The sequence below is a fragment of the Aulostomus chinensis genome, chromosome 7, assembly GCF_037954235.1.
Source record: "Aulostomus chinensis isolate RoL2024-O1b breed Wild chromosome 7, RoL_Achi_v1.0, whole genome shotgun sequence".
Lineage (NCBI taxonomy): Eukaryota > Metazoa > Chordata > Actinopteri > Syngnathiformes > Aulostomidae > Aulostomus > Aulostomus chinensis.
The window spans coordinates 26,786,612-26,800,527 of record NC_141326.1 but is presented as its reverse complement, the minus strand read 5'-3'; the positions used below and the strand labels follow the sequence as shown (position 1 = coordinate 26,800,527).

The following is a 13,916-nucleotide window of genomic DNA, read 5'->3' as shown; positions in this document are numbered from 1 at the left end:
TCCCAATTGAGTGATAAATCCATGATAAATTTAACACTATAAACTAAGTCATTTTACAGATTGAGCATTTTTACTTTTGAATTCAAATGCTATATTAACAGTACTTATACTAAATATATATTAAAAAAATGATTTGTCAATATAAGCCAATATTGTCCTTAAAAACTGAATACAGCTCAGGCTCTGTGCAAAACAACATAACTCAGGCACGCCAACTCCAAAACAAGTCAACCTAACCCATCATAAGCCAGACAATCTGTCTCTGTTGTCTACAGGTTATGTCATGACTCAAGCATCTTGGGGAAAATTGGGCTCAGGGAGGGCTTTGACAAGTGACAGAGTGGCCTGGTTAGAATATCTATCAAAGAAAAGCATGTGAGCAAATGGCTAAAGAGGCGACTGGAATGGAAAGCCACCCTGTGCATTATCCATGATGTCATTATTGTGCATCTTTGAGCCAGGGCAGAAAAAGCCACTGTGCTGTTCCAAGAGCTGATGACTTGGATCACATTTAGATGGCATCAGATTCTATATTTAAATATGTTTCTGCAAGAGCACAGGAAGGGTTCTGACATTTACTGGATACAAGTTACTTAAGTGTCTCTTAACACAGTCTTTACAAAAAACATTCCGCTTCCCGTTTCTTTCTCCGATTGTATTCAAACATTTTCCCCAACACTTCTCTTCCCAACTCTCACACTGCCCATTGCTCATCTCTCTGGAAACTGGCTCTACATCACACACAACCAGGGACAAAAGGGAAACTGCAGATTGTCGTGGTGAGGGCAGCCACCCGTGGCAGTGCTCCGCAGGATTTCACTTGTTTATGGTTGGCACTAATTACAGATTGCTGGACTCACCAAGCTCTGGAAATGCAAGTTGGTACAAAGAAAACACAGAACTGGTTTGGACAGGAAAATACATACTGACCATTACAACTGTCTCAACTTGAAGTAAGCCAGATAAAACATTGAATGATGTAAACTCAGTAGGGAGGCTTAAAGACATCACTCAGGATCAAGCACGTGGATCTGGGGAAGCCTATAAACTTGGGCAAAGGGCACAAATGCCCCTTTTTATTGCTAAACTGAGACATGATGTAGCCCACCTACGTAATATCTATGCAGGGAGTCAGATTCACACCACAGACACGTTAAGTTAACTGTTACGATTATGTTGCGTTAACTTGTCCCAGCAGATCCATCCACAAGCTCTGTTTGAGACTCCCAATTCAACTTTATTCCTCCCCTCCCTACCAGGTTGTGCTGCAAAATACGTAGGCTATCTGGATTTCACATTCTCAGCTATAACCTTATCCAAATTGTCTTTTCTTTTTTATCTAGTCTGTGCAGCACACACATTCACATTGCAACCAGCTGCTAAGACTACCTTTGTGTTTGTTTGTTTGTTTCATGTCATGCCAAAATTGTGAAGTAGGAAGTATGAATGGCTGTTTGTGATCCTACATCTTGACTGAATCATCTGGTCTTTGCATTATGAATAAAACATTAATGGTTGATTTGTTAAGCCCCGTATGTTTAGAATCATCAGATCTTTAGGTGGACGGCTTTGATCGTCACGTGACTCAACTCGCATTCGCATTACATTCTATCCTGACTGTATTACAAATGAATCTGCATCTAACTGAGATGAGATGCTCATGCAACATCTGCTTAGTGGTTTTTCCTGCTCAACTCGCCCTCACTGGCTAGTCGTCAAGGTTTCTGCTCAACATTCCATCGCGGTTCCTTTCACAGAAATATGAAAGATTTGATATTTACGATTTAAAATTGAGGAGCCTCAAATCCAATCTGACTTGCTAAAATTATTTCCCCTCACACTAAAGGAACATTTGGGCAGATGATTGGTTCCAACCAGCCTTGGGTCAGGATTGCCTCCCGATTGTTAGGGAGGGGGAATCCGACCCAAAATTGTCCGGATTATACTCCAAAGGGGGGCAAGCTAGAGAAACGTTATCATCTCTAAACCTAGGTATTTAATTTCTCATCTCAAAAGAGATAATCTGCTTTTCTAGTACTGAGAGAAATAAACATAGAAAGTGTTTCCTCTGATCTTTCAGAGTCACTATCACGTGTCAGTGCAGGTGTTCTCATCCAGTACTCACCCGGAGGGAAGAAGATGTGCTGGCACATAGGAGAATTATGCATGCCAGAGTAAATGTGTGTGTGTGTGTGTGTGTGTGTGTGTGTGTGTGTGTGTGTGTATTCCCTTTTTACATGTACTTCTCTTCTTCGGCAATAGCAAAAACATTCTTTGAACACTGAGACTGTAACTCCGCAACATACATTTACATTTCCAGAGAGGAACCAATCATTCTGACTGAATATCACATTTTCACTTTGATCCTTCAATACGTTGTGCCAAGTCCACACATATGAGCGATCCCAGTGTGAGAGCTTGTTGTTCTGTGGACTCGTTTGCCTGCCTCATGCCCATTGGTTAGTTGTTGCATAGCCACTGTTCCTGTCAGTCAACAGTCTTCTAGATCACAGTGCTGCCAAATCCTCCTCCTCTTCCTCCTTTCATGGCCCAAATCTAGTGGCTGAATGCCAATAACTGGGCAGGACACCCACCTACTGTCACAACAACACAGTCATGCACATAGAAGTTGTGCAACAAAGTAGTAAATTCACCACATTATCAAGGTTGCTGCACTATAATAAGTAAGGTCTTGGATTTCTTCTTTCCTCAAAGTGCTACATGCCATTCTTCACACCATTCTCAGACGGACATGTCATACTTGTCTAGTACCCTACGGACAGGCGGGAGCCCCCGTCAGGCCTCTAGCCTGATATAGCTTTGGTACGGCCAGGGAGTGGGTCAGGGTCTGAAGGAATGTTTGTTTTCTTATCATTTTATTGAGCATGTAATCTAGTCGTGTCACAAATCTATCAACAAGCATTTACACAACCATGGTGAAGTACAGTTAAAGTGATAATGCCTGCACTGCTATTGTTAATGAGATTGCAGCGTGGATGGACTGTGTACACAGAGTGTGTGTGTGTGTGTGTGTGTGTGTGTGTGTGTGTGTGTGAGAGAGAGAGATAGAGAGAGAGGCTAAAAGGAGTGTCTATGAGCTAAACTGGTAATTTGAGAGGAGCCCTCTCTCAGCTGGGAGACATGAATTTAGGGTGAGTCTGCAAATTTAATTTGAGCAGCACCATCAAGATCATTTGCAGAGAAGACTCTTGCTGTGTCAGGCGAGGTCAGGCAGGAAATGTTTGTTTACAAGTGGTCAGGTAGCGAACACTGGGATGCATTTTCACTGAGAATGTTAGGTAAAGGCTAACCTTGGACAGCCAATTGAGATACGCTGCGAGGAACTATTACCCCAAGGTCTGCCAGTAAATTTATTGTACCTGCTGCAGAGAAGTGCGTTCTCAGATCATATTTAATCTACATGGAATTTTGTCTCATTATTCTCACACAACAACTGAATTGTTTTCATTCATGGGGCAATACAGAGCTTTAAACTTATTTCAAAATACATTCTACTCAAATTTATGAGCGACAACTTGTTCAAAATTACAAAGAATCTTCCCGTGGAATGTCACCATGATGCTGGCCACTAATGTTTGAAACACCAAAACACAACATTTTAGATTCTAACACAATTGCTACCAGAAGAGGAGGTGAAGACGCAAAAGCCTAACAACAATCGCCACTGCTTAAGCATCTGTTTCATGTTGTCTGGGTTAAAAGAACCGGCCATGTTAACGTTACGCAAGTAAAGTAAGCAACTTGCTTGCCTAATCAAGCCAGTTGTACAAAAGAAGGGAAGACATGGCAGGCAGAAGGTGTTAAGTTATTTAATTTACTTCATGTGTTCTTTCAGGCTCGTGAAGATAAAAAAAAGCCATTAAATTCACCAGTTCTCTTTCATGGAACATTGCTCCATTTGCACCATAATCAGGCTGCTCTCTGCCGGCTGGTGCAGCCCACTCTGCACAGCAACCAGGTGACCCTTCCTGTTCAATAGAAATTACACCATAATCGCTGCGGCATTCTTTCATTTGCAGCTTAAGGATAAAGCTTCTGTCTTTTAATTCATTAATTTATCAGCAACACATTTACTTAGGGAGAATGTGTGTTGGATGTCAATTTAACTGGCACAACTCTACTTTGTGCTGCACTCCTTAGATTTTCAGTGAGGATCTCCGAAGCTACGATTGACATTTTTAATCTGGAGCCATGTTGTTACAGAGGTTTTACAACACTGTGACCAACTTTGTAAATAAACTATTATTCCAGCTTTACTCTGCAGTTAAACACAATGTCAAATTCAGTTTTCCATACATTAACTCGTCATGATGCTGAATATAATCTCATTAATAATTTGATACTCGCCTCGCAATTCTAGCTGTGGTTTCTGTTCTGCTTTATCCCACTCCAACTGAAACCAACCTGTTTTTCTTAATACAATATTTCAGTAGCACCAAAATTGCCTTACTCGTGTAAGGTTGATGTAATTAATTGTAGCTTGATGGTCTCTGCAGTATAGCATGGTAATAATATATTAATTATGTCAGCTGCTTTGAACTGCGGCATCCGTGCCCATCATTAAATTAGCATTAGACAAAAATACCATAGATAAGATAAGTGGGGTCTCTACATTTCATGTTTGGATATAAATATGTGAGTCATGATGTTTTACAAACAGTAGAAGAAGGTGTTGTTCATTTACAGTTTCAGGAAGAGAGACATTAATGAGCGGGGGATTTGTCGGGAACTACCACACCCACTGCCTCCATCCATCTCATCTGTAATTTATGGCTTCTGTGTTCCACTGTGCTTCATCAAAATGCAAATTTGGGACAATAGAGAACATTTTCATTTTATATAATACATCCACACAACCGAGGGAAATTCAGTGAATTCCAGCTGTAAATTGAACACTTTAAAAAAGATTTTCCACTGTGGGCAACCCAACGGTTGAGCGCTCTAATCAAGCACACATAAACCCACCATTCTTTATCCTCAAAGGTCAGTGCTTCGGGTTTTTGTTTGAGATAGCATTGTAGCAGGTACCTAGCGCTCATATAGGGCTTGTAATCTCCAACAGCAGGCAGAGATCAAGTTCACCACAGTAAACAAGTCCAACAGCAGCAAGGTATGTCACAGATTTCAGCACAACACATAGCAAGTTATTTTAAGAAGCAAGTTGAGTCCAGGAGAGTAAGTGAGGTCAAAATGTGACGGAAGCAAGAGCCCAATTGTGCTCTCACACATTTCAGGCTCCTAAATTGTTTAGGCCTCACCATGGCCACAGCCAATCGCGGAGGTTATTTGCCCTCAGTCAAACAAATACTGGTGTGGATAGATCACCACATATCCTGCAGGGAAGGGTTATCATATATGGAGTTCAACTCCATGTCAAAGAAGTTACCACAGTTTTCTTGTCTTATTTTCTTGTGAAGAGAGGAATAAATGAAGCAAAAGTACAAGAAATGACTTTACGACGGGTCTGGTCAGACAAAAGCATTCTCTCTCTGAGCTGGTTTTGGCTGCATAGTTTTCCTACCAGTAAAAGCACATTTTAGCTGTATAAAAGACAAGCCAATCCCCTACAGCAGTGACCACCATGCCAGACTAGTACCAACACTCTTCTGGATTGAACAAAGCACTATTTGTGAAAGACTCCCCCCCCCCCTTCATTTTGTCTTCACCTGCTCCACAGATTAATAACAAAACTATGAGAAATGTCCAGAGTGCATGTCCAGTTGTCATGTTAGTCAAGCACTAACTTATTCTTTTTTTCCCAGTTCCAAACCGATGCCTGGATTTGTTGCTTTGTTAATATTTGACAAAAGTAATCCGATCTCCTTTTTTTTTTTTTTTTAATCTCCTTCTTGTTTGAGAACTAAGATGAGCGGCATGTTGCTCACTTATAGCATTAGAGATTCCGCTCATTGCTCCTTCAGAATTAGTGCTAAATTGTATATTAAGTGCAAAAAAAAAACAAAAAAAAACGCACAACTATTGGCTGCATGTGCTGCGACTCCATCTAACTGGTGTTTGTGATGTCTTCATTTATCCATGCGTCTAAACACAGAGACAAAGCAGTCTCCCACACTGCTCTGAGTAGCCTTAAGAAGACTGATACGCTCAGTTTTGTTGATGGATAAACAGATATAAACCAGCATGACAGACGTAATAGGCAGGGTTTTTTTTTTTTTAGGGTTAGCGGTTATCTATATAGCTCCAAATCATAGAAGAACATCTGCCCCATTGTCAGATGTCCAATCCAATTTGACTCATTGAATTTTATTTAGTTATTTGTTTTGCTCTATATCCATCCACACCCAGATTTAATCACCAGAAATGCAGAACTGTGGGACCAAGCCTAAAGGCATTTTGCTTCTAAATGAAATTGGAAACCAGATCATACAAGGTTTTTGATCTCCCTCCACATATTGTTTGGTCTTTATTGGCCAGCTCACATTCTAGCCTCAGGCTCTAAGCTATCTTAGTTCTCAGACTAGGGGAAGTTGAAGAAACTGGGATTGCATCCTAGAAAAATAAAGAATGTTTGATTTGGACAATATTTCTACATGTATCATCATTGAAATGCATGACTTTATGTTCTGGTGACATACCCCTGAAATCCCTTGAGGACAACATCACTTTGTATGCCCATTCTATTACTTGGTTTCTTACAGAGAGCCTGAGAAATCACAGAACATATCAACCTTGGAATGCAACACAGCTGGATTCCCTCACTGAATGAATCTGCAAATGTAGTCTTGGTTTAAGGTTCAGAGTATCTACTTGAGGCCAGAGTGCACATGCAGTGCATGCAATGCATACATAGTCAGGTTTCTACTCAATAATTCTATATTGCTCTTGAATAGTGGTGTTGAAGGATTGTATCTCACACATGGACTCCTTGAGGGCTTTGAGACATAAATGCACCATAAGGTCATTAAAATCATAAATAGTAGAACATTAACTCTGCATACTGCCATGTTATCATCAGTTTTCACTGACTGCCAAAAGCAACAGTTAACGTAATGTCTAACATGAGCGCCATCAATCAGCTCTTAAATACACATTAACAAGACATCACGCTACTTTTTACAAGCAGGGAGGGACACAGGTGAGAAGTATGGAGAACAATGAAAAGGCCTGACATCACCACACTGGCCCTGGATCAGCCTTTGTTTTATTGATGTCATAGAGCAAGGATGATGGCAGTCTAACCCACACACTAGCCAGTTCAAAGGGAGACTGAATCCTACAGCTTTAGTCCATTAAGTCAGTTTGTGAAATGCTGAATGGATGAACTCTGACTGCTCTGTGAGGAGGAAACTCACTTTTAAACCACACACATTTTGGTGAAAGAACAATGTGTGTTAAGGGGTGAGCAGCAGCATGCAGCTTTTAGCCAGAGTTAAATCACTAAGGTCAACACTTAAGCTAATAGCCCTCATATGTATGCATAAAAAAAAAAACAGCTGCAGCACAGAGGCTTATTGGAATGATGCATTCGAACTTCTGAGGAAAGCTGTCGTAAGACTATCTTTTGCCAATTAATAACCTCAACTCAGCTAATAACTCTCTCGACTTACATAGACAAAAAAACAACAACATGTCAACATATTTTAAAAGGAAAAATTGAAATGTTTAACTCTAATTAAAAGTTTTTGGAAAAAAAAACAACTAATGCCAAGCCTAGTTATAAATACAATGCGCGCTTATAACAACATGCATATGAGCATACAAATGGCCTCACAAACAAGCTAATGGATCCAGAGTAGGAGGTAAAGCAGTGATGAATGCACCTCTCTCTCCAGGACTGAAATACCCTGACAGGAGTAGGTGTCTTCTGGCATGATGTAAGACCACAGCGCCTCAGTTATCTTATCATCAACCATCTTCCGGAGAGCCACAGATCCTAGACTGACAAGAAAACGACTGAGGCTAAATGAATCCTGCAGGACAGCACGTCTGAAATCAAGTCAAGAAATAAAAATGTCAAGTTAAGGTCAAATCACGATGTCGGGGTTGTGACTTAAACCCAATTTTAATGAAAGAATAATGTTGAGTTTCAAATTAATTTAAGTTAATGTGGTTTAAGCAACATACATCCGTAGTGTACTGGATTTGTTGTGAGAGAAATGTCACAGCGTCTGGGCTATGTTTGTAGTCCGGTGGATTATTTTAATTTGATCTGAAGTCCTGCCACCTGGATCACGGAATGGACACTCCACTGACTTTTGGTAGGTGCAATGTTATTGCCTGATAGCAGCAACCTCCACTCTGTGTAAGCCACAACCTGGAGCTGCCAACACAAATTATGTCAAGACCAGAGAGCCAAAACAAAATACAACTGGGCCGATTTTGCCTTGATTGCAATGGGGGCTGAACTTTTTCAACATGGCTTCCAGCCCAAACTGCACTTTATCTGGCTCCAATGACCTTCTAAATCCTGGAGTGTTTTGTTTGAGGGGAAACTACATGGCCAAATTCCCGATGGTGTAAAATGAGAACAATGTTGATCAAAAAGAGGTGGAATAAATAACTGGGGTTGAACTTTGAGGAGATCTGGAGATTTATAGTTTCGCTGGGGTATTTAATTGACCTTTAGACCTTTAGCTGAAAAAGCAACCTCTCAAAGATTTGTTTGGCATTCAGTGAAACAATCATTTAGTAAGGGCAGCGTTTTCAGCCAACTGATGAGAGAAAATTGCAAGTCTTAGCAAGTTTCTACTCAATTATTATTTATTCATGCGTACAGGGACAACTGTGAGCGTGAGACTGGAATAAACATGAAGTGTTTACTGCTCCACTCCAAACGCAACCTAGAATAACAGAGACTAAAATATTAAAGTTCATATTTCATTGATCTCTATTAAATTGCTATTTTGCCACCTCACGGGTGGGCCAGAGTACAGACCGGTCAATAGAACAGCAGTCCGTATGGATCCACCGCCGTCACTTCAGAAAGGGAGATGCATGAGCAAAAGGCCCCCTTTCAAATAGGTTTGTCATACTGAACTGTTCAATCGACGAACCAACATTCAATATGCATGTGAGCAACATTTTTTTGACAACTTATATTAGATTGTGTGCATCTGTGTGCATCAGTGTGCGCACACATACACACACCCACACACACACTCACGCACAGGCACGGATGCTAATTATCACCACCCTTGCTGAGAGAGAACACAAGAGTACAGGGACGAGCGCAATGGCAACACTACAATATTCAAGCAGCTGAGAACCGGGAACATTCACATTCTGACGAATAACAATGAACTAGTCAAGTTGATTATTGACTATATTGACTAACTTGATCCTGTATCGTGCCAACAGGGGAAATGAGCCATCCTGATTCGGCAAAATGTAAATAAACCGAATGGGAGCAGAATCCTCAGAAGCACTGCGCCAGGATGAGGAAGATACATGTCACGATTGTTTAATCACCTTGGGCCTGCTGTTCGCTTCAGTCACAGGCTTACATCTGTAAACACAAGGATGTGTGTCACAAAGTTCCTAATTGAAAAGTCAGGACATCTGCATCATGGTGTGAGTAACAGGTTAAGGAGTGTGCACTCTTTACCCTCTGGGTCACACCTGTTCAGAGATTAAGCACAGACTCAAGGCAAGGGGAGAGGTCAGGGGCCATGGTGTCACATGACTTCCTTCACAGACCTGTTCCAGACTGCACACATAACATACTCACTCTTCCAAGGAATTATCCATTACTGATGTCACTGAATTCTCGTACCTGTAATTTTTGCTCAAGCTACAGGCAACAAACGGGTCTGGAATTATTTATTTATGTCAAGTCCTACTAACTGCCATCCTTGACAACAAATAGTCTGGCTGACTGAATGTCAATGTGCGAGTTTAAACCAACACCATTCACTGTTTCAACTGCATACATTGAACAACGTCATCAGGTTATTGCCATCGCTGCATCAGAATCAAACGTCACGTGGTTTAACTTGAGCGATTACATCTTTTGCGCACTCAAAAGTATTTCCAATGTGGAATGACAAAATAAAAGTGATGCAATTTGGGATCAGTGGAATAATGTGGAGCATACGAACACGGCCGTCAGTACACCTGTCTGCTGTGAACAGTCTACTGGACCAGCAGCAGGAAGGAGGGAGTTGACAGACCTCTGGGTATTCAATCATCTCCCACGATGCATGTGTACTCCACAGCTGCTGTTCGCACACGTCTCAATCTGTAAGACGTGACTGACAGCTACGCCGCAGTTCTGAAAGATGCTTGGCCACAGGACGGTTGGCAGAAAATAAAATGTGGAGAAGAGACGGAGAATTAAAAAGAGGAAAGCAACGGCAAATTACGCAGAAAAATGTGGCAAGTTAAAGCCTCTTTCCCATTGGAAAAAAAAAAACCCAAAACACCTGCTAACATCTGTTTTTTGTTTGAAATTGGAACACATTTAATCAGCATTCACTCCCTGGTCAAATAACTCTGCAGTGACCCAGGCTCCAATGAGCATGGACGGGCACACAAAACCCAAGTGAATGCCATAATTTCCAGCCTGTTTCTAGCTTGTAGCCTCCACCAGCAACTTTTTGTCATCTCTGCCACAAATTCAACCCGACATGGGTTCATGTGCAGTGCTCTACCCTTGTTCAGTTGGCGATGAGTTTGAAAAAGCAGACTGCAGCAAAGAATACAGTATAAATTTGTAACCAACAAAACACTGTCACTGCCCTGCATGCAACCTTAAATACAGCGGCTAAAGAGCATGTAAGCCCAAGTGAGTCCCTTTCACTTCTTTACAGCTGGTTTGCTGTGTTCATGACATCTAAAGTGATGCACCAGGAAAAAACAAGCTCACAAGCAAATCCTCATCTACTTGCAAAAAGGTATAAGTGACACACTCACTGGCAAGGGACCTCTCATATTGTCACACTCTTAGCAGCATCCTGCAGGTCCGAGTTTCAGGTCTCTCTCATGCAATTAATCCGCTTATCTATTTGAAAAACAAACAGTGAGAAGCCTTAGATCAGATCAGGTAATCTAGCAAACACGGGAAAAAAAAAATTGAAATCATTTCGCAATGTGACAGGAGATATTTTGGAATTACCACTATAACGCTATTTCAAAGATATGTGCGGAGGTCAGCGAGTCATGACATTCCTTTGTCGCACAAAAGAGCCTGCTGTAATGGAAAAGGTGATTTATGTCACATTAATGTCATCTCTCCTCACACATGACTGTAATAGCCTTTAGATCAATACTACAGCTGAATGTCTGTGACAAGCAAACAAAACGGTGTAAGGTAAATATACGTCAGAGAAAAGCGAGCAGAGCTAAGCTGCTGACAGCCACACACACACACACACACACACACACACATACATTTATCAGAAAGGTAAGTGGGAAAATTGTCCATGAAGCTAGCCATTTAAAATATCACTCAGATGCATTGGTGCGGTATCGTTTTAACACGATTAGGTAATTTAATTGGACTACTGTCATTGTCCCAGCATATATGAACTGGGAGGAATCAATTATTTACCCAAGTGTATCCGCCCCCAGTTTGGAGCTGTTCAGAATTGCTGTTTACAATCAGTCTTTCTTCCAGTTCACCTTTTGTGTCACATACAAAACAAGTTAACAGCAATGAGCATCCCTGTCGAACAGGGGACGCAGAGTCGAAGACTATTAAAGACAAACAGACAACTCCATGAGCTGTAACAGCTTGAATTTTGTTCATGTGAGTTGCCTTTGCCACAGGTTCATCTCCCCCGACTGTTTTTGCTGTTTGACTTCCAGTTTAACTGAACATGCACAGAACACAGGTTCAGTTTGGGGCAGATTGAAGTGCTCACTTACAAGAGTAAATGAATTCACATCCGCATTATCTAGGAATGTTGATGTTATTTCAGCCCGACTTATTTGTTTACATGTATTTTAAAAGTCCACATTTGGTCAGACTGATACAATAATCTGAATTTTTCAAAATCATGTACATGTATTGGTTATTTGGTGATACTGAGCGGAAAATGTACTGCAAGAGAATCCCAAAACGTGTCCACCACCGCTTTAGCCACCTTTAGTCTATCATTTGAAGGCACCACAAATCACATAAGCTCTGCAGCCTAGTGAAACACAGAGATCAAGATCACCACAAAACACTATATTCCTGTTGCCCCCCCACACACAAAGAATGTCAAGTATGCTCACAATTCAGCAAATATCTGACATACCTTAGAGACGAGCATCCGCACGTCAATTATCGGAAGGCAAATTTCAAATCACAGCCTCCTCGTCCGCTTTGAACAGGTGAAGAAGTAACAATGTCAGGCGTCTGCCTTTGTTGACACTCTCAACTCAGGAGTGGTAATCAAAACAAGAGCAAGTAAAAACAGGAACCAGCAACTACAGTCCCATGCGAAAGAAGAACACAAAGAAGATATAATTTGTCATGAGGCCAGTGTCTGCTTCCAGCGAACAGCGGTTTAAAGTAGTAACTTTTGACGCTGAAACTAAAGACTGTTTCACTTCCCCAAAACAGTCCTCACACAGAGCATTGAATACACATTAACGCAGCTGGGGTATTAATATTATGTGTTTTTGGAAGGAACACTGATTTTTTTTTTCTTTCTCTCGTCTCTTGAGCAGCTCATACGATGAACATATTTCCAACCCACAAAAAACTCGTATCAAGTGACTGGCGAAAGCAATCTACCTTGAAATCAGAGTCCGATGCGGGACTTTGTAGTAAGAAGAATTGAAGCTAGCTGGATTAGCAGTTAGCCAGCTGCCGGTGTGGTACGCCACAGTCACCGATGACCAAGACCTTCACACGAGAACTGAAATGATTCGTCAAGAAATGGTTATTGACAGAAAGCTTCATTACATCACGTTTAATCTGATATGCCACACTTTTTCTTACTTCCAGCATCAAAAATAAAATCATTTTCTGAGGGTTTTTTTGTTTTGTTTTGGGGTTTTTTTTGGGGGGGGGGGGTTTAGATAAAACAGAACAGACTTTGAAATGTAGGTCAAATGCAATCTATTTCAAGATGTCACCAGGAAATTGTGATGGGTATTTGTCATTGTTCACCACCTGGCATGGAAACAACATTGTTTGCATTCCTGTTCAGAACACAAGATTTCTGATGTTGTAGATACTGCAGCGCCACTCAGACTCAGGTCTAACTATTTTGATAATAAAATGCGTCATCTTTCAACAGATTTACAGCACCGGGAGATTTAGTCTTGGCTCTTTGGCAGCAGGCTGTCAGATCAAACTGTCTCCGGATGGTTTACGGCTAACTTCAGAGTACAGACACTGACAGATCGGATGAGAATATCACATTAAACTTCTTCATATATTAAAAATTGGCTCATTTACGCACCTTGTCACCTGTCAGAGCCGCAATGCCCGATTTCCATTTTCGGGATGCAATCAGCAATTTACACGAGCCGTGATGTAAAATTTAAATGGGACGGAAAATTGGGGAGAGAAAAAAAAAAAAAAAAAAAAAAAAAAAAGCTGATTCTAGCTGCAATTTCAGGCTATAAACACAGAGAGCGGGAAAATGATATTTCAGACATTCCTCTAATAAATGTAATCAGATTTAGATTTAATGGGCCCCTGTTCTCCCCTCTGTGGGCCTGTGTAATGGCTTGTGTATACCATGGGTCATCAGGTTTTGGGTGTAGGGGTCCTACACAAGTCAGCTCTAATTGGCAAACAGACAATCTTTGACAGAGACGGAAGACGAGTGAGGATGACTTGTTTACAGATGTGGTAACTCAGTGGTTAAACTACAATACTTGTCATCGTTGTACACTGTATCTGCATTCTTACCCGCATCAGACAATGATCATTTATCGTACGTCAGCGTCAGTGGTCTGAGGTTGTTGTTTTTTTTTTTATTTAGAATCCAGAATTT

The 13,916-nt window shown here is 41.1% G+C and overlaps 1 protein-coding gene across 5 annotated transcripts in view; it reads right to left on the bottom strand.

Moving 5' to 3' along the window:
* Positions 1-13,916, bottom strand: part of peak1 (pseudopodium-enriched atypical kinase 1) — an 80,379-nt gene that overhangs the window by 65,005 nt on the left and 1,458 nt on the right. Inside the window, exons 1-2 of one of the 5 annotated variants that reach the window (XM_086209614.1) lie at positions 12,222-12,255; positions 10,894-10,981 (exon numbers count right to left, since the gene is read on the bottom strand). The exons of 3 other annotated variants lie outside the window; for them this stretch is intronic. The gene's annotated coding sequence lies outside the window, so the exon portion shown is untranslated. Of the gene's footprint in view, positions 1-10,893; positions 10,982-12,221; positions 12,256-13,916 lie in introns of those variants that run through there. One more of the 5 variants, XM_086209613.1, reaches the window with a different exon arrangement.